Source organism: Mauremys mutica, chromosome 2 (assembly GCF_020497125.1).
Source record: "Mauremys mutica isolate MM-2020 ecotype Southern chromosome 2, ASM2049712v1, whole genome shotgun sequence".
In the NCBI taxonomy this organism is placed as follows: domain Eukaryota; kingdom Metazoa; phylum Chordata; order Testudines; family Geoemydidae; genus Mauremys; species Mauremys mutica.
The window spans coordinates 122502375-122527984 of record NC_059073.1 but is presented as its reverse complement, the minus strand read 5'-3'; the positions used below and the strand labels follow the sequence as shown (position 1 = coordinate 122527984).

General features: G+C 42.9%; 1 long non-coding RNA gene across 2 annotated transcripts in view; it reads left to right on the top strand.

Annotated features, from left to right (window-relative positions):
- LOC123364779 overlaps positions 1-25610 on the top strand; it is a 124188-nt gene that overhangs the window by 23924 nt on the left and 74654 nt on the right. Inside the window, exons 2-4 of one of the 2 annotated variants that reach the window (XR_006577278.1) lie at positions 7233-7663; positions 9241-9391; positions 19422-19572. This is a non-coding gene — a long non-coding RNA (uncharacterized LOC123364779). The remainder of the gene's footprint in view (positions 1-7232; positions 7664-9240; positions 9392-19421; positions 19573-25610) is intronic. The other variant, XR_006577279.1, reaches the window with a different exon arrangement.

Sequence of the window (25610 nt, the reverse complement as noted above, 5' to 3'; positions counted from 1 at the left end):
CATTATGTCATAGTCCTTGGTATCTAGATGCCTGATCCAAATCTGAGGTTCCCTTGTTGCTTAGAGGAGCCCAAAGTTACCCAAGTAAAAGACTTTCCTTGAGGTTTCTTGACGCTGCCTCCCGTGCTTTCCTGGTTCCTACTTTGGGTACATTAAAAACAAAAGATGTAGGTGTGACAGACTGACAATATCCTCTCATATCCCGAACAACCCTGTTGGAAGTAAGTTAAACCTTTTTGAATTAGGCTAATACCTTTGTACTAAAATATATTTGTGTATGTGGTGGTGTTACATGGTATGTACCTTCTGTAGTAAGGAGGGGCATACCAATGCCTCTTATCAGTCTTCGAAGACCCCTGCAGAGAGATTCACATAACTAGTTCAAACTGGATTCTCCTGAGACCAAAGGACAAAAAGCAGGGTTTTGGATAAACAGCCTAAGTTTAGGTTGGCTTCCTGATCCAGCAGATGGACAGGACCCCTGGTTCAAAGAGGACCCCAATTCTTAGAGAAGGATTGGAAGGACTTGGCCTACTGAGGCCTCATAAAACTGAGTGCTTGTTATGAGCTGAAGCTGTGATGAACTTGTAACACAAAGAAGAGCCTAGGTTGGGTGTTGAAAGACTGCTTTTGCCAGATCCTATGTGAAAGCTGGGATGAAGTCCAGTAAGCTTATTATCATGTGTGTATGTTCTTCCATTGTTTGTTTTCTCTGTAATGCTTTTTACCTTCAGACTAAAGTAGGCTTGCCTAGAAAAAACTGAGTGGTAACTTATATCTTAGCAATCACTCTATCAGCCTTGAAGAGAAAGCAAGCAGGTCTGTTGGGGCTGACTGTCTTGGCTGGGAAATATGTAGTGAAGGCAAGGAACTGTGGAGACTGGGAATACCCATGTCCAAAGCGAAAGAGACATGGATCTCCACCCAGAAAGCAACCACCAGGGAGCTGGAAGCTGAGGGTGGATGCCCTTGCTGGACCACTGAGGAGAAATACAGGTGCAGTTGCCCTTGACTGTGACAGTAGGGACAGGTGAATAGAGCAATACTTATGATAAATGTATCAGTGTTCTTCAGTGAGACAGATGTTCTAGTCAAATACCAACCTAAATCATAGTCCAGTCACCAAATAAACTTTTCACTCAACCCTTAATATGTTGCTAAGATCAGGAAGTGCTAGAGGAGCCTTGCTCAATGATTCTAGCTCAACCCAGACCTTCAGATAAGGATCCCGTCTCCTCCTGACCATACAGGGGGATGGAGACAGAAGATCCCCATGATAATTGATTTTTTGATAATATATTAAGAAAATGCCTGTATAGGTCTGGTGGGGAATACATTTCCAGGCACCAAGGGCCTGATTTTTCATACACTCACTGCTCTAGGTGAAGTCAATGGGAGCTTCAGGTGCTCAACCTTTGAAAAATTCATCATTATTGTCACCATCATCATGGCAAATCCCAAAAGGATGTAGCCTCCTTGCAAACTGAGCACCTCTCAGATTGAACTCTGGCAAGGTACTTATGGTCATTTGACTGGATATTCCATTTAAGTCCATCACCTGCAATCCTGTCTCACCATTGAAGTTTTTGACGCTGATGTGATTGCTGGCTGCTCTTGTGCAGCAGCATTCCTTGGTACACATGCTTCAGAATGCATTGGTCTTCCATTAGAATATGTTCAGACCAAGAAAGCCTCCGAAGCCAAACCAGTGTTGATGGAGATGGTTGCTGGGTTTGTTTTTGAATATCCTTATTTCTGATCTTGTCTTGCCACCTGATACAGAACAGCTGACAAAGAGGATGAGAATTGAAAACATCAATCCAGTGTTCATCAGCCTTTCTCAGCACCCATATTTCACTATGTATAACAGGTGTAACTGTGTTTCTCTAGGTCCGCAGCTTTGTAGCACGCCTGATGTCAAGGTGTCCCCACAAAGGCTGCTGAAAGGCCCGAAACATGGCTGCTGCTACTATATGAGGATCTTCCAGCTGTGTCTATGGCACTGTCCAAATATTTGACAGCTGCCACCAGATTGATATCCTGTCCAAACAGGTTAGTACTGAGCTGGTTGTTATCTGGAGCTGGAGGATGTTTGATGATGGCCAGGGACTTTGTTTTAGCCAGGTTAATAAATGGACCAATGCACACTGCTTCTGCTAGGTCGGCCCTCAGCTGCTGTGATTCACCAAACTGATTCAATAAGACAATGTCATCTGCGTATTCAAGATCTTGAAGCAAAATTATGTTCAGCTGAACACCCTCAACAGCTGTCTCCTCAAGCTCATCTACCAACCAATCAATGCTGATGTTGAACAACAGTGACAGAGCCCAGCCTTTCCAAACTCCCGTGGAGATAGGAAACCATGGTTTCCTATCTGGCATTGATGCAAACACAGCTTTCCGTTCTATAATAGAACTCTTCTATCAAAGACACTAGCTTTCCAGGGATCCCAAGTCACCTCATTAGATCCCACAAACTTCCTCCATGCACTGAATCAAAGGCATGATGGAAGTCTATAAAAAGTTCTGTGCATGACTTATTAAATTCAGCCATTTTCTCAAAAAGCTGTCCCAAGGTAAAAATCAGACCCTGAGTAAATAACTGGATCATATGAGTATTGCAGAACCACGTCTTTGGCTGACACACAATTAGCTGCACAGGACGAGGAGTTTTATATGTAACAGACATGATTTGAAGGCAATACTCAGGATTGACAAGATTAATATGTCATGTCCTTTTCAAACTGATGTCTACATGTTGTTTCATTACCTTGTACAACTCCTGCAAAGACCTGCCAACTTCAGCTTATCAGGCAAGAGAATTATAGAACAAATGTGGGAAGGCACTGCTATCTCACATCAGAGAAACATAGAGACCAAATGAGTAATAAGCCGTTAGCTTTTCAGCATGAGAAGCCTGAAGATGTCAAGCATCATTTTGTGACGACTAAGATTTGCTCGCATTTAAGTGAGTTATTAAAGTAAGGCTGAAATGAGACTCTGGAAGTATCAGTGTAATTTTGGAAACAATCTCAGTAAAGCTGGGAGTGCTGCTTGTCATAAGAGATCACAACTTCAGGAAGGGAAATTGGTTATAAATGATATAGCTTTTGGGGAAAAGCACTTAATTAAAGAGAAATATTACAAATAGAACTTGTTGATTTGACAAGTAAAAATCAGTAATACTGACCATCATGCACAATCCAAAAAGACAGAAGTTACTGGTTTGGTTCATGTTCCAGCAGTGTGCTATCAGCATCTGATAAATATAGCCTTCCTTTAGTCTCATCACACATTACATGTAGAGAGACATCCCAGCCATTGGGCTGGTTTGTCACCGTATCATGGGCTAAATTCTCTGCTGGTGTTGACTTCAATGGAGTTTCATCCATTTACACCAACATATAATTTTCTTTGTCTCAACCCCTTTTTCTTGATAGTTATTTTAAGTCTGTCACTGTAGATCCAGTAGTTTGAGCAGCCATGTCTTGACTGGTTGTTTTTTTTTTTAAATAACTACTTTTTAAAACTGAATGAATGAATCCTTCACCTGATTCTCATGTATTTTATTTCTAAGGTAAACCCATTCAGGAAGAATTCATTGCAATAGTATTTGTTGATTGCTAGTAATTTCAGTGTCAAGTCTGAATAAACAAATAGTGCTGGAGTTATGGGGAGAGATGCTCAGCTGGTGTAGACTGATGTAGCTCCATTGACTTCAGTGGAGCTAAGCTGATTTACACCTTCGGTTGATCTGGCCTATGACATTTCCTAAACAATTTTTGTTCAGCTCACTGTTATCTTGGCTCATTTGTACTATTTTCTTTCTCTTTTCTTTGTTTTCAATGCCTTTGAACGTTGTCTGCAGAAAAATTCCTTTCCCTTCTATGCAGGATAGTTTGTCTCTTGTTATAGGCTAAGGCAGCATTCATAGACCACTCTAACATCACGTTTTTAGGAGATTCCAGATATTTACTTTCATTGGTACATGACAGTTGCAGCTTCCCAAAGGGGAATGGAATACAAGAGAAATAGAAAATGGGTCCTCTCCAGGCAGGCTGCAAAGCTGATGCCTTTCAGAGCTTGAGTCGATTGTTATCCAGATTCAGTTAAAATACAGGTTGCGTTATTTGCGTGATTTCTATCCCTTGGTCTCTGTGCCACTGTCCCACCTAGTAACTAGGAGAGAGAGAGTACGTGCTCCAGGAGGGTGAGGAGTCTCCCCAACTCATCCCATCTACTACTGACAATCTGCTCGCATTCTTTTGTGTGATTTTGATGTTCTCATTCCAGTTCCATCATCTGGATGTTGAATTTTGGTGGCTGTTAATGGTGCAGTAATATTGGGAAGGAGCATCTCCAGATACAAGAACTCTTATTCCTCTCCCTGTCTGAGCTCTTCCATGTAGCAGGTATCAAAAACAGGTTAGTGGTAAGGGAAAGTATGGTGTCCAGCTATCAAGAAAATATTAGGCTCTTCAATTTTGCATTGTAGGCAGGTGCATGTTCAAGACTACATGGTAGAATGTATCTTTTAAACATTAATATTCTCAATCAAAACTAGGTAGTGATACAATATCATATGTAAGAGAGGGGGCTATGAACATGACCATTCACATAGGTAGGTCCTTTTTTTCCTTTTAAACAATCTAGCGCAGGGGTAGGCGACCTATAGCATGGGTGCCGAAGGTGGCACACAAGCTGATTTTCAGTGGCACTCACGCTGCCCGGGTCCTGGCCACCAGACCGGGGGGCTCCTCATTTTAATTTAATTTTAAGTGAAGCTTCTTAAACATTTTTAAAGCCTTATTTACTTTACACACAACAATAGTTTAGTTATATATTATAGACTTATAGAAAGACCTTCTAAAAACATTAAAATTTTTACTGGCACGCAAAACCTTAAATTCGAGTGAATAAATGAAGACTCGGCACACCACTTCTGAAAGGTTGCCGATCCCTGATCTAGCGGATGCCAACTGCTGGCATTGTTTAATGGATTACTTTGCACTATGATTTTTTTTTAAGTTGCAAAATGTTATGATGAGCTGGTAAACAGATTTCAGAGGCATTAAAGGGGATTATGAACTAAGCGAGTGCATGACAATGATGAATCCTGGATGGCAAAGGATTCAACTGTTTGGTGCTGCTACTATGACTTAGATTTAAGCAAACTAATTAACCAGACCAACTCTTGGGCACCTTCTCATGAGATTCTGGAAAAGATAGAAATAGGCAGTTCTCTCTGCTGGGTCATATCTTTAGCTGGTGTAAATTAAAGTCCCAGTGAAGTCAATGGAGCTATGCTCATTTACACCATCTGAGGATCTGGCTCACTATTTTCCTACATTGTATTTGTTTGGCCTCTCTTCCAACTCCCATTTCCTCTACCAAGAAGCCAGGTGACATTTCCAAAACACCTGAGTAATTTAGGAGTGTAAATCCATTAAAAGTGAGTGTGATTTAGGCACCTATAAACATTTTACCTGTGGTCTCTTATTACAAAGGACGGTAGTGGGGGCAAGGCAGAGAATGATGGGAAATCATTGAGGATGATGGGAAAGATCTTTGGTTCCTGTTTTGATATTCCCACTTGATTTAGCTTCATTCATAATGTTCATCTTAAGAGAAAGCAAATTAGGGAACTTTCTTTTTCTCCTTAGCTACAGTGCCTAGCACCATGTCCTCCTGTGCATTTTCTTCCTCTCCCTCCTTGGAGTCTGGGATCCAGGGGTGGGGAGGGGATGGGGTCAGCAGAGGGATGCACAGTACACACATTGCATACCCTGAAACTAATGCAGAATCTGCTCCAAAGAGGCCAAATTACTTTTTGCACAGAGGCTCTCCATGCCACAGAACATCTCTCTTAGTGTGGGTTCTTGGGGTTCTTGGGGAAGCACTGCCCAGAGTTGTGCTGCTAAGGAGAAGAGAAAGCTGCAAGAATCCAAGAGTCATGACTGGCTTTAGCCAATCTCTGAGAGCTCTGATTCCTGACTTCCAACCCCCCTGCCCATTCTGCAGGGCAAGAGGAAAGCGAACTCTGCCTATCACTTACATAACAGGATAGAAGCTTGAATAGGGTTTTCCATGGATGGGATTTGGCTCTGTTATCTGTTATACTGGTGATGATCTCCGGTTATTCCATGGGAGTCAGAGTTAATGAGAGTAGAATCTGGGCGCCAGATTGCATGTTACTGGAATATCAGTGCAGCAGTATCTTTCAGACTATGCACTCAGTGTGTGCACAGCTGTGTGGTTTATCAGGCAGCTCTTTACTTTATGACTTGATAATTAACAATACATATTTACTTTAATAATTTTCACATCACATCATACTTGTTCTGCCTTCCAAGTGTACAACCACTGTTCTGAGAACACAGAACAAAGCACTGTGGGACAGCAGAACTTCTGAGTGGTTTTTGTAAGGATGTTTTCTATAAGTGGCATCAGTGGTACTTTTCAAAGTGCCCACTGTCATGTCATGTTTATTGTAGTCATTACTAAAGCTGTAGTAAAAACAAAACAATCAAACCATGGAGCAGGTTTTGAGCTGCAAACCTACCCCTTTGTGCTGCTTTTGACATCTCAAATGGACAGCAAAGCAAGATTTCCCTACTGAGGGATACCCTTGGGGTAGGGGAGTACTCAGTTGACGTAGCACTGGCTTAGAATTTTTTTTTTTAAATAATTGGAGATATACCAATCTCCTAGAACTGGAAGGGACCTTGAAAGGTCATCAAGTCCAGTCCCCTGCCTTCACTAGCAGGACCAATTTTTTGCCCTGATCCCTAAGTGGCCCCCTCAAGGATTGAACTCTCAACCCTGGGTTTAGCAAGCCAATGCTCAAACCACTGATCCTACATACTCCCTCAGTACCCCTCAGTGTAAAGAGCAGAGAGGGGTCAGGTGTGACTGGAATGTGCAGTGGCAGGTCCTCACTGGCAAATGACTCTGTGGGGGGGAGCAGTACCAAATGTCACACTTTAAAGGGGCCCCTAGGTGTAGAACAGGTGCTCTGATCAGCTGAGAATTTGTCCCCATACTTGGGAACAGGATCAGACCTTTCCAGAGCTGGTTACCACAACTATCTAAGGAACAGGAACAAACACATGTTATACGAGGAGGACAGAGTAGAGGAAAAGAGATCCAAAATTAAAGTGATTAAGATGCAAATAAGTTTGGCAAAGCAATACCTTTCTTTTCACTAGAAATGCTTTCTGCATGTTTTTAAGGTACAGATGAACATGAACCTTATTCTGCCTTGAATGGCTAGCTCTGAGCACCACATTACCCGAAGCAATCAAGACAACGGGAAGCAGATAATGGGACTTTTGTGTCTCTACTAAAGAGGCCTCCAATTAAATTGCGTGTAGGTCTTCAGAAAGGTCAATCAAAGCTTAAGCAACCCCCTGTTGTTTGACAACTTCAGAGCCCAAACTCCATGGTCCTGGAGACCTCCACTCTTTGAAGAGGGGGGAAGTTTAATTACCTTTTGAAAGCTGGCAGCAGGACAGGATGCAAGGATGTTTTCTTTCTTTTGTGTGAGTCCAACAAGTTACTATTTTGGTCCATGAGAGCCAACAACCCGCCACCCTGGAGGAGACGGACCCTTCCTCTGGCCTGCTGTCAGAAGAATAGCAGAAGCAATAGAATATTTGCTAAGGTGAGCCTTGAACAGGAAGGAAGCATTGGCAGTAGGATGCTTGTGGAAGGAGAGGCAAAAACCTTCTAGGCCTTTTTAAATATCTATCTCTACCTTTCTCCTTTTAAAATTGTTTTTATTTTATCCCGTTTTGCTTTAGAGGAAGACATCAATGCAGTTGCAGGAAACAGATTGCTGTCACCTAAATGAAATTTATTTTTCATCATTAAAGAGCTGGGAAACTGATTGCAAGAGTTTTAATTACATCTGCTCCCTCAGAAGTGCAGCCTTTCACAACACTTTGTGTTCCAACTATATGTTAGTTGGAACACACAAATGTACATTAAGGATTCTCTCTCTCTCTCACACACACACACACTCACTCACTCTTGAATTTAAACAAGCTAAACACATACTTCCTGGGGAGAAACATTCTCAAGTGCTTGAAAAGAAACTTGGATAGCATGCCTAACATATTGTATGTGATCAGAAATGTTAGTAAGGTGCTATAACCCACAGTACATACATTGTAAAGATACATATGTCACACTTATGTATAGCAGGCATAAAGGGGTTGTGCTTCTGGAAGGATAATTTAGCATGGGAGAAATGTAGCGGCACAGAGGGCCAAGCCTGTCCAGGAGCCAAAGGCTATCCCATCCGAACTTAATGCACTGGTACTGCAATGTGAGTGGCTTATATAGCACCCGATCCTCCTCCAGTTGGCATCTATAGGAAATTTGTCATTGATTTGGCAGGAGGGGTTAGGGGATAAGGCATTGGACTCACTAGATCTAGATTCTATTCCTGGCTTAACCACTGAATTGCTATTTTCTCTCTGGCAAGTCGCTCGATCTTTCTGTATGTGGAAGGTGGAAATGGTAATGCTTACCTGCAATTGTAAGCACTTTGAGATCTGTGGACGAAGAGGGCTATATACGGCCCAGTTCCAATGCCCAAAGATTCTCTGACTTCAGTGGGCTATGCCTCATGTGCTAATTCTTTAATATTATTTAATGGGATTTGCCTGTCATGTGTAAGTGTTTTCCAGGGTATTTCAGGTTCTGAAAATGAGATAAACCCATTGTCTAGTATTTGGAACCAACCCCTCCAAACCTAACTTCATGCAGGTTTGTGTATCTATTGCCATATGAGCAAAGATATTTCCCCTTATCCCCATTGAAAATAGGTGCAGTTGAATTTCTGGCAGTGTGTGAGCATTTAGGTGTATTTTTGCCATATAATTCACTATAATGATTTCACAATGAGCTTATTTGACATGTTGGCTTCTTACCAAAAATGAAAACAATAGACACCTATTTTCAGCTGGGAAAGCCACGATCACTAAGTTTCCCAGCCCAGATAAAGAACTGAAGCAGCATCACACAAAGTGCTCTTAATTCCCTGAGTAATTTTTTTTTTTGTGTGAACAGGCTAGATTTATTGGAGAACCATTCAGCATACTACTGTTCCTCATCTCTTCACTCCTCTAGAGCCTTGATAGCTGGCTGGGCATATAGTTGTCTGCTCATAGTTAAGTTTCTCTTTTTGTCACATGTAAGCTTTTACATGCATTTAACTTTCCTTTCATACACAAGGCGCTAGAATGTGGTTGATGCTGTGCAGGTTCACAGAAGAAGAGGTCGACAGGCTCAGCAAGGGAAGTGATAGCCCTGCGGGTGGCACTGGACTTCCAAAGAGTGAGGAAAAATGTGCGTGGGCCTGCAATGACTGAACTAGAGCAAACAGGTATGCTGAACCCTGTAAAGGGATGTAGCAGTTCCACTGTACCCCAACAGGCTATCCTAATCTATCATCTGCACAAATCACCAGGGTATCTGAGCAGGAATGGTGTCCCTAGCCTCTGTTTGCCAGAAGCTGGGAATGGGCGATAGGAGATGGATCACTTGATTATTAGCTGTTCTGTTCATTCCTTCTGGGGCACTTGGCACTGGCCACTGTCGGAAGACAGGATAGTAGGCTAGCTGGACCTTTGGTCTGACCCAGTAGGGTTGTTCTTATGTTCTTAGTACTAAGGCAGCCTGTCTGCCTCTGGGATCTGTCAGAAGTCCATAACCCCTTGTTCCCCTGTAACGTAGACTGTGGCATTAAAAGGCACTATGTAGCCCAAAGACTTCATTAAGTCGAGAAAAAATGAGTTCACAATGATGAAAAATATTGCAGGTCAGGACATACCAAAACTGAACCTTATAAAATGTCTGAGGCACATGCTGGTGGTGGTTGTCTTTCATGACTGACGATGACACTGATGACAGTTTTACATCTTGAGTATGGTTGTGATTAAAAAGACCAATGCACGAGTGCCACTCCTTTCTGCACAAAGTGCATAGGTAGCTTGATGCTGAGGAAGGGATTACAGTCTGTGCCTGATGAATCTGATGCTGTTTGACTCAGCCTGTGTGCCTAATATCCTAAACTCTTGGATTGGGTAACTCCATCATTGACAACTGCTTGCCAGCATGATCTATCTGTTGCTGACAACTCCCAGCTGTCAACATCAATCTTGCACAGTTTCATGTTATGCTTCAGTGTGTTCTTGAAGCATTTCTTCTGGTTGCCTCGTATGAGGTTGCCCACTTGCACTTTGCCATACAGCAACAGTTTTGGCATTTTGGTGTTGTCCATCCTCAACACGTGTGTAGCCTGACGTAATTGTCGTGACCTAAGCATGGCTTCAATCCCTGTGGAATGACTACATTCCTCATTACTGGTAACTGTAGCCTGCCATTTGATGCAGAGCATGGCATGCAGATGTCGTAGATGGAATTTATCTGAATGCTTAATGTGATGCCTGCATCAGGTCCAAGCCTCTCACCTATACAACGAGTTGAACTAGCACAATTGCTTTGTAGACTTTTAGTTTGGTTTGCTGCTTAATACCATGTTGCTGCCAGACTCTGCCTGATAGTCTGCCAAGTGATGAACTGGTTGTGTAGATACGACTTGTCAGTGCCTTGTCTATAGTAACATAATTTGGCAATATGCTACCAAGATGATAGAAGTCTGGAACTGCATTCAGCTGCGTGTTGCTGATAGTGACTCTTTGTTTTGTGTGGCATTTCCCTCATGTAGGCTGATACAAGACCTCTGTCATTTCCAGATAGATTGTCAGCCCATACCTTTCTGCAGACTCTGTAATCAATTGTATATCTTCTACAGGCTGTGCCTCTAGAGTACAGTCATCGGCATGTAGCAGCTCATGAACAATTGTCTCAAAGGCCTTCATGGAGGAGCATAGCCTGTTCAGGTTAAATAAATTTCAAAAGGATCGGAATTTGTATCCTGATACTGTCATTCAGGTGTCTTGTCAAGCTTTGCTGCATAGATGAGATTAAACAAGAGTGGACTGATTATGCAGCACTGCTTAATGCCATCAGTGATAGGAAATGGGTCAGACAGAACACCATTTGGGCAGACTTTTCTGAGCATTCCATGATGAAACAGCCTCAGAATATTGATGAATTTTTCTGGACAACCAAACTTGTGTAGTAATTGCCAAAGCCCAAGTCTACTGACCATTTCAAATGCCCTAGGTCAATAAAGACCTTTAAAGGTCCTGTTGCTGTTCTCTGAATTTCTCCTGTGTCTGATAGGCAACAAACCATAGACTCATAGAAGTGTAGGACTGAAAGGGACCTCAGTAGGTCATCTAGTCCAGTCCCTTGCATTCAAGGCAGGACTAATAACTAGGCCATTCCTGACAGGTGCTTGTCTAACCTTTTCTTTAAAACCTCCTGTGATGGGTTGGATCACAGAAACCCCCTTGGGAACTGCCAAATGATGTGCCAAGACTACTTCTGCCCCTGCTTTCCCTGCTAGCTTGAGACTCCAGCACTCTGTCTTGCTGAGCCAGACACGCCAGTCTGAACCACATGCCCCAAAGCTGCAGACTTAACTGAAAGCAGCTTAAGAAGCGTTCCTGTCTTTAACACTCAGATGCCCAACTGCCAGTGGGATCCAAACCCTGGATAAAGCTTCTACAGGGTAAACTCATAAATTATTCACCATCTATAATACTGATAGAGAGAGAGACGCACAGCTGTTTGCCCCCCTCCCCCGGTATTAATACATACTCTGGGTTAATTAATAAGTAAAAAGTGATTTTATTAAGTACAGAAAGTAGGATTTAAGTGGTTCCAAGTAGTAACAGACAGAACAAAGTGAATTACTAAGTAAAATAAAACAAAACACACAAGTCTGAGACTAATACAGTAAAAAACTGAATACAAATAAAACCTCACCCTCAGTGGTGTTCCAGTAAGCTTCCTTTTATAGACTAGTCTCCTTCTAGTCTGGGTTCAGCAATCACTCTCACCCCCTGTAGTTACTGTCCTTTATTTCAGTTTCTTTCAGGTATCCTTGGAATGGAGAGGCTATCTCTTGAGCCAGCTGAAGACTACATGGAGGGGTCTCCCAGGGGTTTAAATAGACTTTCTCTTGTGGGTGGAGATCCCTTCCTCTCTCCTATGCAAAGTCCAGCTGCAAGATGGACTTTTGGAGTCACATGGGCAAGTCACATGTCCATGCATGACCAGGGGCGGCTCTAGAAAGTAGGCTGCCCCAAGCAGCGCGGTGCGCTGCGCCGCCCTTCCCCGGTCCCTCGGCGGGTCCCCTCTTCCCGCGGCTCCGGTTGAGCTCCCGCCGGCATGCCTGCGGCAGGTCCACTGGAGCCCGGGACGAGCGGACCTGCCGCAGGCATGACTGCGGCGGGTGCCGTGGTCCCGCGGCTCCGGTGGACCGGCCGCAGGCATGCCGGCGGGAGCTCAATTGGAGCTGCGGGAAGAGGGGACCCGCCGCAGTCATGCCTGCGGCAGGTCCGCTCGTCCCGGGCTCCAGTGGACCGGCCCCACGCCGGCATGCCGGCGGCAGGTCCCCCGGAGCCAAATGCCGCCCCCCCCCGGGAAAGGGCCGCCCCACGCGCCTGCTTGGCGCGCTGGGGTCTAGAGCCGCCCCTGTGCATGACTCAGTTTTTACAGGCAGCAGCCATTGTTTACATGCTACTCAAGTAGACTTCTTATGTGGATTGGAGCTGTCCTTGAAGTGTTTCTTGATTGGGGACTTAATTTGCACATTCCTTTCTCAAGAAGCTGACCAAATGCTTTACTAAGGCTATTTAGAAATCAAGCATCAGAGGGGTAGCCATGTTAGTCTGGTTCTGTAGAAGCAGCAAAGAATCCTGTGGCACCTTATAGACTAACAGACTATAGCAAGTACACAGCCAATATTCATAACTTCAAATACAAAAATGACACATGCATACAAATAGGAGGAATAGATTCAGTAGATCATAACCTTTACAGAGATATGTTATGTGGCATATGTGGCATATGTGGCATATAAAACTATGACATAACTGGAATATTATACGTTCATAAGCATATTTCCATGAAGCCTTATGGGGTGCACAGTCACACTTCCGATGACAGAGATTCCACCACCTCCCTAGGCAATTTGTTCCAGAGCTTAACTACCCTTAAAGGAAGTTTTTCCTAATGTTCAACCTGAACCTCCCTCACTACAATTTAAGCCCATTACTGCTTGTCCTCTCCTCAGAGGTTAAGGACAATACTTTTTCACCCTCCTCCTTGTAACAATCTTTTATGACTAGAAAACTGTCGCCCCTCAGTCTTCTCTTCTCCAGCCTAAGCAAATCCAGTTTTTCAGTCTTTCCTCATAGGTCATGTTTTCTAGACCTTTAATAATTTTGTTGCTCTCCTCTGGACTTTCTCCAATTTGTCCACCTTTCATGAAATGTGGGCCCCCAGAACTGGACACAATACTCTTGTTGAGGCCTTATCAATACACAGTAGAGTGAAAGAATTATTTCTCATGTCTTGCTTACAACACTTCTGCTGATACATCTCCAAGAATGTCTGCCATTCCTTGTGTTGGTCTAAAACCATATTGTGACTTAGGTAGCATGATTAGCCATGTTGTATAGAAGATGATCGAAAAGTACTCTAGTCAGAACCTTTCCAGTGGGAGAGTAACAAGATACCATGATAGTTACCACAGTCTGACATTTCACCTTTCCTCTCATACATGGTGACAATAGTGGTATCTTTGAAGTTCTGTGGTACGTCTTCAGTACTCCATATATTGAGAAATAGTCCACGCAGTCACCTCAGCAGGATCTTACCTCCATACTTGACTATTTCTGCAGGAATGCCTTCAGATCTGGGAGCCCTGCAGTTCTTCATGGCACTGATTGCAGTGCTGACTTCATCAAGGAAATGGGACTTTATCCATGTTGTCAATATATGTTGGCTGATCCACTAGTCTTACTAGTGCCTCATCTGTGATGTTGGATTGTGTGTGCAGAAGCTTACTGAAATGATGTTGCCACCTCTGAAGGATTTCTCTTTTGTCAGTGATCACTGTTAGGCTATCTGCACCCTTCAAAGACACTCTCTCATGGCATGTGTAGGACCATAAACTTCTTTCAAAGCAGCACAGAAGTCTTTGGTCACATGACTATCAGAATAGTCTGGGATTTCATCTGCCTTGGCATTCCACTATTGATCCTGCATGTCTCTAATCTTAGATTGGATGTCATGACACAGATTCTTGTATGTTATAACTGTGCTGATAGGGAGGTGGGATACAAGAATTTGATGATGCATCTCATATATTTTAGTGAGTAGCTGCTGAATTTCTGGATCATCCTCATTAAACCAATCTTGGTGACTGCGTTTTGCTGTACCCAAGGTGGTGAGAGAAGCTTAATATACCATATCATGAAAAATTTGCCCATTTTGAAGCACTTGGAGGACAGTGAGGTGATCCAGGAACAGTTAACATTGATTCATCAAGGGCAAGTCATGCCTGATCAACCTGATTGCCTTCTATGATGAGACAACTGGCTTTGTGGATATGGGAAAAGCGGTGGATGTGATATACCTTGAATTTAACAAAGCTTTTGATATGGTCTCCCACAGCATTCTTGCCAGCAAGTTAAAGTATGGATTGGAGGAATGGACTATAATGTGGATAGAAAGCTGGCTAGATCGTTGGGCTCAACAGGTAGTGAGCAATGGCTTGATGTCTAGTTGGCATCTGGTATCAAGTGGAGTGCCCCAGCAGTCAGTCCTGAGGCCTGTTTTGTTCAACATCTTCATTAATGATCTGGATGATGGGATGGATTCCACCCTCAGCAAGTTTGCAGATGACACTAAGCTGGGGGGAGAGGTAGATATGCTGGAGGGTAGGGATAGGGTCCAGAGTGACCTAGACAAATTGGAAGATTGGACCAAAAGAAATCTGAGGTTCAACAAGGACAAGTGCAGAGTCCTGCACTTAGGACAGAAGAATCCCATGCACTGATACAGGTTGGGAACTGACTGGCTAAGCAGCAGTTCTTCAAAAAAGGACTTGGGTATTGCAGTGGTTGAGAAGCTGGATATGAGTCAACAATGTGCCCTTGTTGCCTAGAAGCCTAACTGAATATTGGGCTGCATTAGTAGGAGCATTGCCAGCAGATCGAGGGAAGTGATTATTTCCGTTTATTTGGCACCAATGAGGCCACATCTGGAGTATTGTGTCCAGTTTTGGGCCCCCTACTACAGAAAGGATGTGAACAAATTGGAGAGAGTCCAGTGCGAGGTGACAAAAATGATTAGGGGGCTGTGGCACATGACTTGTGAGAAAAGTCTGAGAGAACTGGGCTTATTTAGTCATCTTTTCTGCAGAGTGAGGAGGGATTTGATAGCAGTCTTCAACTACCAAAGAGGATGGAACTAGTCTGTTCTCAGTGGTGGCAGGTGAAAGAACAAGGAGCAATGGTCTCAAGTTGCAGTGGGGGAGGTCTAGGTTGGATATTAGGAAAAACTATTTCACTAGGAGGGTGGTGAAGCACTGGAATGGGTTATCTAGGGAGGTGGTGGAATCTCCATCCTTAGAGGTTTTTAAGGTCTGGCTTGACAAAGCCCTGTTTGGGATGATTTCGTTGGTGTTGGTCCTGCTTTGAGTATGGGGTTGGACTAAACGACCTCCTGAGTCTCTTCCAACCCTAATCTTTTATGATTCTATTATTCACTGTTTACCTTGGCATTAGTAGTCAAGTCAGTGGGGACAGACAAAGCTGTGGTAATGTTATTACAGAGCTACACTCATGTAACTTCATCTTGTAGTTGCTTTATGTTAAATTGTCTGGTTTAGATGACAACTTGCATTGCATCTGCTCGGATTACCAATAGTAGTTTGGAGTGGATCATGCGATGGAGCAGATCATGCGATGGCTCATCCAGCAGCCTGTCCTGCACAGGGCAGCAGTGATTTGTACATCCTGTAGATCTCGCTGCTGGACGATGATATAGTTGGTAAGATGCCATTGTTTGGATCATGAGTGCATCCATAAACATTACTTTCTTGTTTGATAAGTGGGAGAAAAGGTATTTGTGATCGCTAACTGCTGCTTTGATACACTCACTAAGTACCAGGGTCTATTGCTATTCTTTCCCAGTTCCATGCTGTCCAATGGCAGGCTTCCAGATTACCACATTACTTCCAACCCTTGCATTAAAGTCCCCTATGATCAGTTTATTTGGTACTGATGAGTTTTTTCTAAGTCACTGTAGAATTTTTTTCCACTGCTGGTATTTGTCACAGGAGGAGCAGAAGTGCTGATGAAGGTAACATACTGCTTGTGTTTCAATGGCAACCATAGGATGATCAGATATGCCTTTGGGTAGACTCTTGAGCTCGGAAGCACTGGCATTGCTAATGGCAAAACTAACACTAATTTGTTGTGGTTCTGAGGATGGGTGACCTTGCCAGAAGAATGTGTACCTGCACTGATCTCTGTGAGTTGCCCTTTGTCAGAGTCTGGTTACCCTCAGTGCGGCAATGTCAACCCTATACCCGGCCAGTTCTCTTACAACAAGTGCTGTGCTTCTCTCAGTTTGGCTCATGGTAGGAATTGTCACATCACTTCTAATAGATTCATGGATTGTTAGGATTTGGTGTCATGAGCTCCCTTTTATGCAGATCTGCGACTACAACCACCAGCATCACCAGACCTATTGCTTTTGCCACTTGCCCATCACTGTAAATCTTTCATCAGTCCTCAGAACCCACTCAGGAATTGTTTTCAGTGCTAATGGCTTGCATTGCACGAGCCACACTTTTACCCATTCACCTGTGCTCCAGTGGCATGTATTCAGAAGAAGACTGGCAGGAGTTAGGGTGCAGTCTATGGATGTCAAGGTGGAATCATTCCATGTGCTCTCTACAGTAGTAGACAACTGCTGTGCTTGCATCTGCTTGCTACACTGTTGTAGTGTGTAACTCTCTCGTTCGCCATAGAAACCACTGAGGACTTCACTACTGACCTGAGAGCTAGGGACCTGGATCAGGGAGTATCAAGGTGTGTTCCAGACACTGCTGGGCCTGTTCACTACTCCTCTGGGGCCCCAGGCTGCTCCAAGATCCCTTGCAGAATTTGTCAGGATTGGGCATGCAAGGACCCAGTTACTGGTTGATACAACTCAGGAGATATTGCAAGGGTCTTGCCTGTGAAGAGAGGCATCAGTAGGGAAGACTTATGCACTGGGCCTCCTTTTCACCTAAAGGAGGCTAGCTGGCAGCTAGTGATAACAGTAGTAGAATCACTACATTGATCACTGGTATTAGATGCATCACACAGGCCTGTGCCATAGCACTAACCAACCCAGAGGCATATAGAACTGTGACACACTGTCACTATTTTTAAGATTTGTTAGCTAGGGAAAATAATCAAACAGAATCCCAGAGAGAAAATTCACCCAAGCCTCTGACCACCTAGAGCATATGTTAACCGGTAGGTGATTAGTACCTTGCCTTCTACCCAGACAAAGAGGTTAAAAAGGAATGACAGCACATCATGCAAACATTGGCTACTCAGATGTATTCTACAGGCCAAGAATTACTTGCCAAAATTATTCAGTGAATAAGTTTGAGCAGTGAATGTTGACAAAAAATCACGTACATTTGTCACGTTATTTGTAGTGAATTATGTGATTATTATTTATTTGTATTTTTGTAGTGCTTAGGAGTCCTCATTGTGGACCAGCAGGCCATTGTGCTAGGCCAGGGATCGGTAACCTTTTGGAAGTGGTGCGCCACGTCTTCATTTATTCACTCAAATTTAAGGTTTTGCGTGCCAGTGCAAATTTTAATGTTTTTAGAAGGTCTCTTTCTATAAATCTATAATATATAACTAAACTATTGTTGCATGTAAAGTAAATAAAGCTTTAAACATGTTTAAGAAGCTTCATTTAAAATTAAATTAAAATGCGGAGCCCCCCTGGACTGGTGGCCAGGACCCGGGCAGTGTGAGTGACACTGAAAATCAGCTTGTGTGCCACCTTCGGCACCCGTGCCATAGGTTGCCTACCCCTGTGCTAGGCACTGTACAACCACAGAACAGAGAGTCCCAGCCCCAGCCCCAAAGAGTCTACACACAATCTATATTTACTTAAAATTAATCCACCCCCCAAATAATCCCATGCTCTCAAGTACATCTCTCCCCTTTTTCTGTTTCTCCTACGTCTTTCCCCATATCAGCTTTTCAAATTGAATGCATATATTTCTGAACTGTCCAATTAGGAGTCTTATCAGAATACACACACGTATAGCCCCAGGCCTCTTTAGCTGGCACTTAGGTGCTGCAATAGAATCTGTCTATAGCAGGAGAAAAGGTTTAAGGAAAGACTGAGCTTTGTAAACAGGGGTTCAGAATCTCCCTCCCCACAAATACTTGCCAGGTGGCAGGGGACAACACATTGCACACTAAAGCTCTTCAGGATTGTTTATCTTCTCTTTCCTATGATGTTTATTGTTTGTCTGGTGGTGACTGATTTCCAGGTTGTAGACTGAGCAATGGTGAGGAATCCCAAATTCTTCTTGTTGGCAGAGTACTAAATACACAGCAGCAACACATACTTGTGTGGGTGGCAATTAATCAGCTCAATCAGCTTGATCTACTAGCAAAGCCCATTTTTTCTTTTGTTTCATGCCTCCTCCCCTTGGCGTATTTCCTGGTTGTTCCTTCAGCAGGCAGCAGCTCTTGTGTGCTCACTTAAGCAGTAGGTCAAATGCCTTTAGAACCTAGCCTTTTCCTAGCTCCTCTTCTCAATTGCTGACCAGCGTGGGCATTGCATGTAGTAAAGTCAGTTTAGTACAGGACATTCAACCTGCATTTTACATTTTTTAACATATAAAGGTCCACATTCCCTAAGGGTCTATGCTGGTGAGCTGGAGGGGGCTTGGAAAACGAGGTTAAGGTAAAGGGGGAGCACAGCTCTGATTCTCCTGCTAAACTCAGAGGAAGTATTCCTTCTCTTCCTCGGGCGGGCTTGCCAATGATCAGTTCCCCTTTCTCCTGTTTCCTTACTAGCTGATGAACTGAGGATTTGCCAGGCAGGGGACTCTGAGGTGGGGGTGGCAGTAGGAGCTGGTACCTAGATAGGAGGGTGCTGGGGTTCCAAATCTGCCTACCAGTAGGTGGAACATCAGAAGCATGTGGTGGGGGAGGAAAAGCAGTTGCAGCTGGGAGTCCCTATCCGTCTCATTGGAAGGAAAATCAATCTCCTGGGTGGCTCCCCTTCCCCTCCCGTGCCGGAAGGGAGAGGGAGAAAGCAAATTTTAAAAACACACACTGTGCAGCCAAGTAGTAGGAAATCATATCAAATATTTAAAAGAATATTGAGAGAAGAGCAGTCCCCCAACTTCCTTCCTACCACCCCTGATCACCCCACTTTTTGTTTTGACATCCATACAGAATCTCTCTTGGTTACATCTGAAGGATGGCATTTGTAGCAATGGAGACAGAAAAGATACATAGCTCCCTAAGTGGAGTCCAGGGAGAAAGCTGCCATGGAAGTGGTCACCAAACTGGCTCCACACAAAACATCATGAAAAGGTGTGATGGGGTATGTGTGACATTAAAAATTATATTCCAGTATTAAATCAAATAATATTGATAGGAATACTATTTTCCCTGGATCATAATACTGTGACTCAGTAATATGTTTTGCAATTTAAGGTCCTTATTCTCAGTCTCTACTAATGCCAATGAAGTTACATCAGGGATGAATTTGGCCCATTTCCTTTAGGGCCGTATGGGACCATACACGGAATCACCAACTGCTACCCACTTTGAAAGGGTGTAGCACCTGAGCACCTACTGGCCATCTTCTTTCATAGACGGGGGCTAAGGTTATAGTTTCACCTAGTTCAGTCACATTTCTTCTGGAGTATCTAGTGTCACTGGTAATGATCTGACTCCCCCTGAAACTTGAGCTCAGAAACGACACGTGCCAGAATTCTGGCTGCCCAATGTACAGTGGAATTGGACTCCCTGCTCTCCCCTAATGTGCACCCATGAACCAGCCACTTAAATGTGGTCCTCAGTGCTTTTGCACCCTAGGTGCTTTTCTCTGCTCTGTGATGGAACAGTAATTAATATTTTTGCACACCACTGTGACCGATTCAGAATTTTTTTTTAAAAAGGCCTCCCATAGGAAGAAACTGAAAATGCTAGCAAGTTGTTTGGTTAAGCAACATTATACTGAGATAAACTCCAGCTGTAAAACAATACAATTGATTTACATGTAATAATTAATCCCTGTAATTTTCCAGATCCTGCCAGGAAAGAGCTGTATGTGCTATTTTCTCTCTGGCGATAGTGATTACTACGTGGGGGCGGGGGACAAAAATTGCCAAATAAGAAGATGAATATTCATGAAAGAGCACTGTGAAATGTTTGGCACAGAATCTGAAAGCAGGCCAAACCTCTGGTTTCTATGTAGGTTAAAATCTCCAATCTGTTTAGCTTGTCTACACAACAGTCATGAACCTTTCATTATAAAATCAGGCCCAGTTGGCCACACACCTGATTTGTACAGTGTCAGTGAGATAATTAAAAAAACAAATGTGGCTTTGTGGGGATTTTATTTGAAGTCAGCTGAATCTCACAGGTTTCAGCTGAGTGTCACTTTGAGTTTCAAGTTCTTTAGAACCCAAAACTCACGTTGAAATGCCAGGAGTGTAAAACAGGAAAGCTTCCCTTAACCTCATTTTCCATGCAACTGTAATGGAGGGTTGATCTCGCAGAACTGCAGAGATCGTTTCTGAATAACCAGCAAGCTTTTACTGAAACTCAATACATTTAATTTATTTAATGGCACAGGCAGCAGTTGACATTGTGGACTAACAATACAGTACAAAGTAGCTTTTAGTGTATTAAATGGCTCATTTTAATTGAGTCTTAAACTGGAACCTTTTTGCTCCTTTCATTTGCTTTCATTTCATTGCTAATTACCCATGAAGTAGCCATAAAACATGAACCTAGTCCTTGGCTCCAGTGGAAAGTGTATTGAATAATATCCCTATGCATCATGGTGCTTGGCAATAACATGTTTAATTTAGCTAATTTAGAGGTGAGATTTATTTCTGTTTGTGTCATAATAAAGAATCCATGTTTCTCGAAGCTTTAAAACCTGCATCAGAGAGCAAAGCAAACATTGGGAATGCAGCTCAGATAGTGCCTGATCCAAAGCCCATTGCAGATAGTGTCTTCCTATTGACTTGAATGGGCTTTGGATCAGCCCCCAAGTGACACTGGGTAGAAGTAACCTGGTCAGATGAACAGCAACCATCTTGAATGGTGGAAATTTGATTAGATCTGTTTCACATCTAAACCAAGTCCACAACTGTAGGAGTGGGTTCAAACCCAGGCATTTAGATCTGACCCTTCTTTTGCCATCACTGGAATTTAGGGGAGTTGTAGAGTTGAGGTTTCAGCTTAAGTCCAGCAAAAGCCGCCTGTAAAACTGCCCTGTTCATTTTCCTCCTCTCCCTTCTTTCTTGTCAGTCTCCCTAACTTTTTCTCTATCTTTATCTCCTTTCTTCTTTCTTCGCTATCCTTTGTTTTCCTTTCTATTTTATTTTTATTAATTTAATATTCTTGCAAGTTGCTTCATGAGTATCCCTGGATACAGAAGTCCTCTGTCTTTTACAGATGAGGAATGGCCTAGCAATTTACTCAACTATTGGGCTGCCAGTGTATGGAACTGGCTCTTCTTAGACCAATTTTTCTCTCTGAGAGTAGGAGTTGCTTCCACTACAAATGATTCATTGCAGTGATTGACAGGAAGATGAGCAGGAGGATTGTAGGCTTTAAATTGTAAATCCTTTCTACTAAAGGCAGGCCGGTTCTGATTTTTACTGAACAGGTTCAGCCAGCTCTAGTACAGATTAAAATATTTGGTGATTCAGGAGATGAAGACATAGTGTATGGAAAACAGCGGGAAGGTAGATTATACTCAAACAAAAGGCACTATAATCTGCAGTTAAGCTTCTACCCTGATTTTGGTGACAGGAATATTCTTTATATGCAAAAAGAACAGGAGTACTTGTGGCACCTTAGAGACTAACAAATTTATTTGAGCATGAGCTTTTGTGGGCTACAGCCCACTTCTTCGGATGCATAGAATGGAACATATAGCGCACGCACACACACACACACACACACACACACACTTGCCCTACCAACTCTAAGAGGCCAAATATATGCTTAGCAGTTGAAGAGTAAGATCTGTGTTAGAACTCATCCCACAACCTCCACACCTGAGTGCACATCGGACACTGTATGAGCTTGGCATCTATTTGACTACAGAGAAAGCATAAGCCTGTGGATACAACTGAATTTGTTTTCTGCAGTTTAAACATTTCCTATGAATTCTTTGGCAACCTATGCTCCCTAAAATCTCAACAGCCTCATACAGCTCTCTTTGGGTTTTCTATAGCACTCGTATATCTGAGGGCTTGTCTACACTTACCAGGGGATCAACACTGCAGCAATTGATTTAGCGGTTGTCGATTTAGTGGGTCTAGTGTAACATGTGTGAGCTATCCCAAAGTCAGAACACAATGAAAACCAAACATTCTAGCTTTACAGCAAGGTAAACTAGATGAGGTCAGCACCATACCCAAAGCTGGGGTTTATCTCTGTGTGTTTCTCACTGTAAAACTACAGTACCATGTCTCCACTGCGTGTTTACCTCAGGATAGCCCACGCTCATTAGTCACCCCGAGGTAGAAAATATGTTTTTTATCAGTGAAGACAAGGTCAGAGATGCAGGGGAGCTCCTTGCAAACAGAGGCTTAAGGATGTTCATGTTAATATTGTTTCTGTTTCTGCTATCAGGCAGGAGTAACTCCCCAGCTAAGTAACAACGCTCCCGGTAATGCAAGTCCTCCACACTCCTTGTCCTGCTCATCACTTTTTATCTTATGCTGAAACATGCCACTCCCACATTTTTGGAGATGTCCCACAAGAGTTGTACTCCCCCTCTGTCATTGCGGTGTAGACATACCCTACATGTTTGTATTTTAAGAGGGTGGTATTGTATTATGTTTTTTATTACACTCATGAACAGATACAAGAATTTATGGGGAAAAATACATATAAATACAATTATTATTTGATTTCGTGGCCACAGCCTGCCACCATTTTCCTTTAAAATGTTATTAAAACCATTCACCTTAAATTGCTGTTTTCTAACATCAGCCTTTCCCTTGAAAGCAATCAGAGCAGATACCCCCTATGTTTACCCTACCAAAATGACATTCACTTACACAGACAAGGTTTTGTGGTGCCTATTTGTAGAATGATGGTACTGGGGGAAAATGAGGGAATAAATAGTAAGGTAGGGCACCTAGTGTGCACAGATAGAGAAACTCCATGTACTAAAATAAACAAGGAGTTCACAACACCTGTTGTGTCTTTTTGAGGATGAGTCAGGAAGGGCTAAATAACTATCTTTCATTCACACTGACAAATTCTCAGCAGTATTTAAGAATTATTTTCTTCAGAGAAGGGCAGCATGACTCTGGATAGCTAAACTCTAGTAATAGTCTGGAGCCATTTCCAAGTGGTTATATTTAGAGAATATGAAGGATAGATGCCATATGACATGAATACAGAGAAATTATCAGTAAAGCAAGACTTTCGCGATGCAGGAGTTTAGTCTGAAATAGCACCCAAAGATGCCTATCAAAGGATTTTTGCTCTTGGTTGGAAGTCTTAACAGAATTTGTTTTCTCAGGATTTCCTTGTTTACATGGAAAGCTCTCTGTGGTAAGGGCTATCTTTATGTGTTCAGCACCTAGCACAAGGGGTCCTGATTGCAACTAATTCTTCTGAAATAAAAATAATTAAGAAATAATTCTTCTTGAAAGGCAAAACAAAGGAAAAAAGAGTATAGATCCATACAAGGGATTTATCATTAGGTTAAAACTACCTACTGGTACTAAAATATTGTGTTGGGTAGACCCCTGTATGAAATATATTTTCTGTCATTGCTGATATGACAGACATTATGTGAAGTCACAATTTGTTTTTGCGACAGTTCTTGATATTTCATCTTCTTTTCTTTATTTTAGTTCTCCTTTTGTCTGATACTAGTGAAGGCATTGTTAGCTAGCATTTGTAGTTGTCACTTTGGTCTGTGTCAGAAAACCCTAGACTGGTTTACTGCCCATTGGGAAACAGATGAGATCAGAATATGCCAGTTAAAGACCTTGGCTCCTAGAGGGATAGTCTTACTCCTTAGTTAATTGCAGAACATTAAAAAAAACAAAAAACAATCTTTTCAATGCCTGACTATTTGTTGTAAAAGCTGGAGAATGATTTCCATTTACTCTTCACACACATGGGATTACTTGTTGCCTCTAAATAAAAAAAAATTATGATTTCCGAAGTGTCTCATTCACTGTTGGTTTTTATTCATTTATAAGGCTCCATGTACTGGAGTGTGGTGGCAAAATCGTCACTGTTTACACAAGGTACTTGCATAAATGTGCACAGTTATAATGCAGGATAACATGATATCAGATTGGGTGTGGACAGCAAAGGTTTCCCTTTTGTACGTGCTTACTGTGTTCAACAAGCACTTAATAATTGTACTGGCAATAATGAGTAAGCTGGTTACATAGTGGCTGCCCTTTGTGCTAAGAAACAAACTTTATTCAAGGACATATAGGAGGAAAAGCAATGAAAATGAATGAAAACATTGGAGGAACAGGTGAAGAATATGGAATTTCTTCTTCCGTGGTTCCAGCAAAATGCAGGGGTGTTGTGGCAAAGGAGGTGAAGGCATCTTCTTCCAAAGTTGCAGAGGAAACTCTTTGATCCTTACACACATCTCTTCTTGGGCTGAGCCACAGCTCCAAAAATCAGCTGGTCTTTCCTTTTTCAGAATTCCATATCAAGGCGGAAGAGAGAGAGGTCAAAGCTGAGTTTCTCAGTTAGTTGCCGAGCCAAGCCATAGAGGCAAAAGAGCTGTTTATTAAAGACACAATTCTGGCCTTACTAATGTGAGGTGTTATGTCTGTCACAGCTGCAAGGTAACTGAACCTGTGTCTTCCTCCCTGCCTCTTGAGATCCCACTGAGTGCCCAGTCAGGTCTCAGGTCCTTTGTCCCACTCCATTCTGACAGAGGGATGACGGACACATGGTGGAATAGTAGTAATGACTGGAGCACAGATATTGAAGGATATGCGCTGTTCAGGAAAGACAGAAATAAAGGTAAAGGTGGTGGAGTAACGTATATTAACGATGAAGTGGACTAAAGAAATTAGAAGTGTTGGAATGGATAAGACAAGGTCTGTTTGGGTCAAAAATCACTTTGGGGAAGAAAGCTACTAGAGCAGGGGTTCTCAAGCTTACTGCGCCATGATTCCCTTCTGACAACAGAAAATACTACACAACCTCAGGAGTGGGGCCAAAGCCTGAGACCCACTGTCCTGGGTTGAGGGGGCCAAGGCCTTCAGACCACACCAGGTGGCTTGTAACCTGAGTCTTGCCATCCAGGGCTGAAGCCCTTGGGCTTTGGCTTCGGCCCCAGGCCCGAGCAAGTCTAAGTCAGCCCAGTTTGAGAATGGATGTACTAGAGGTTTCCCTGGG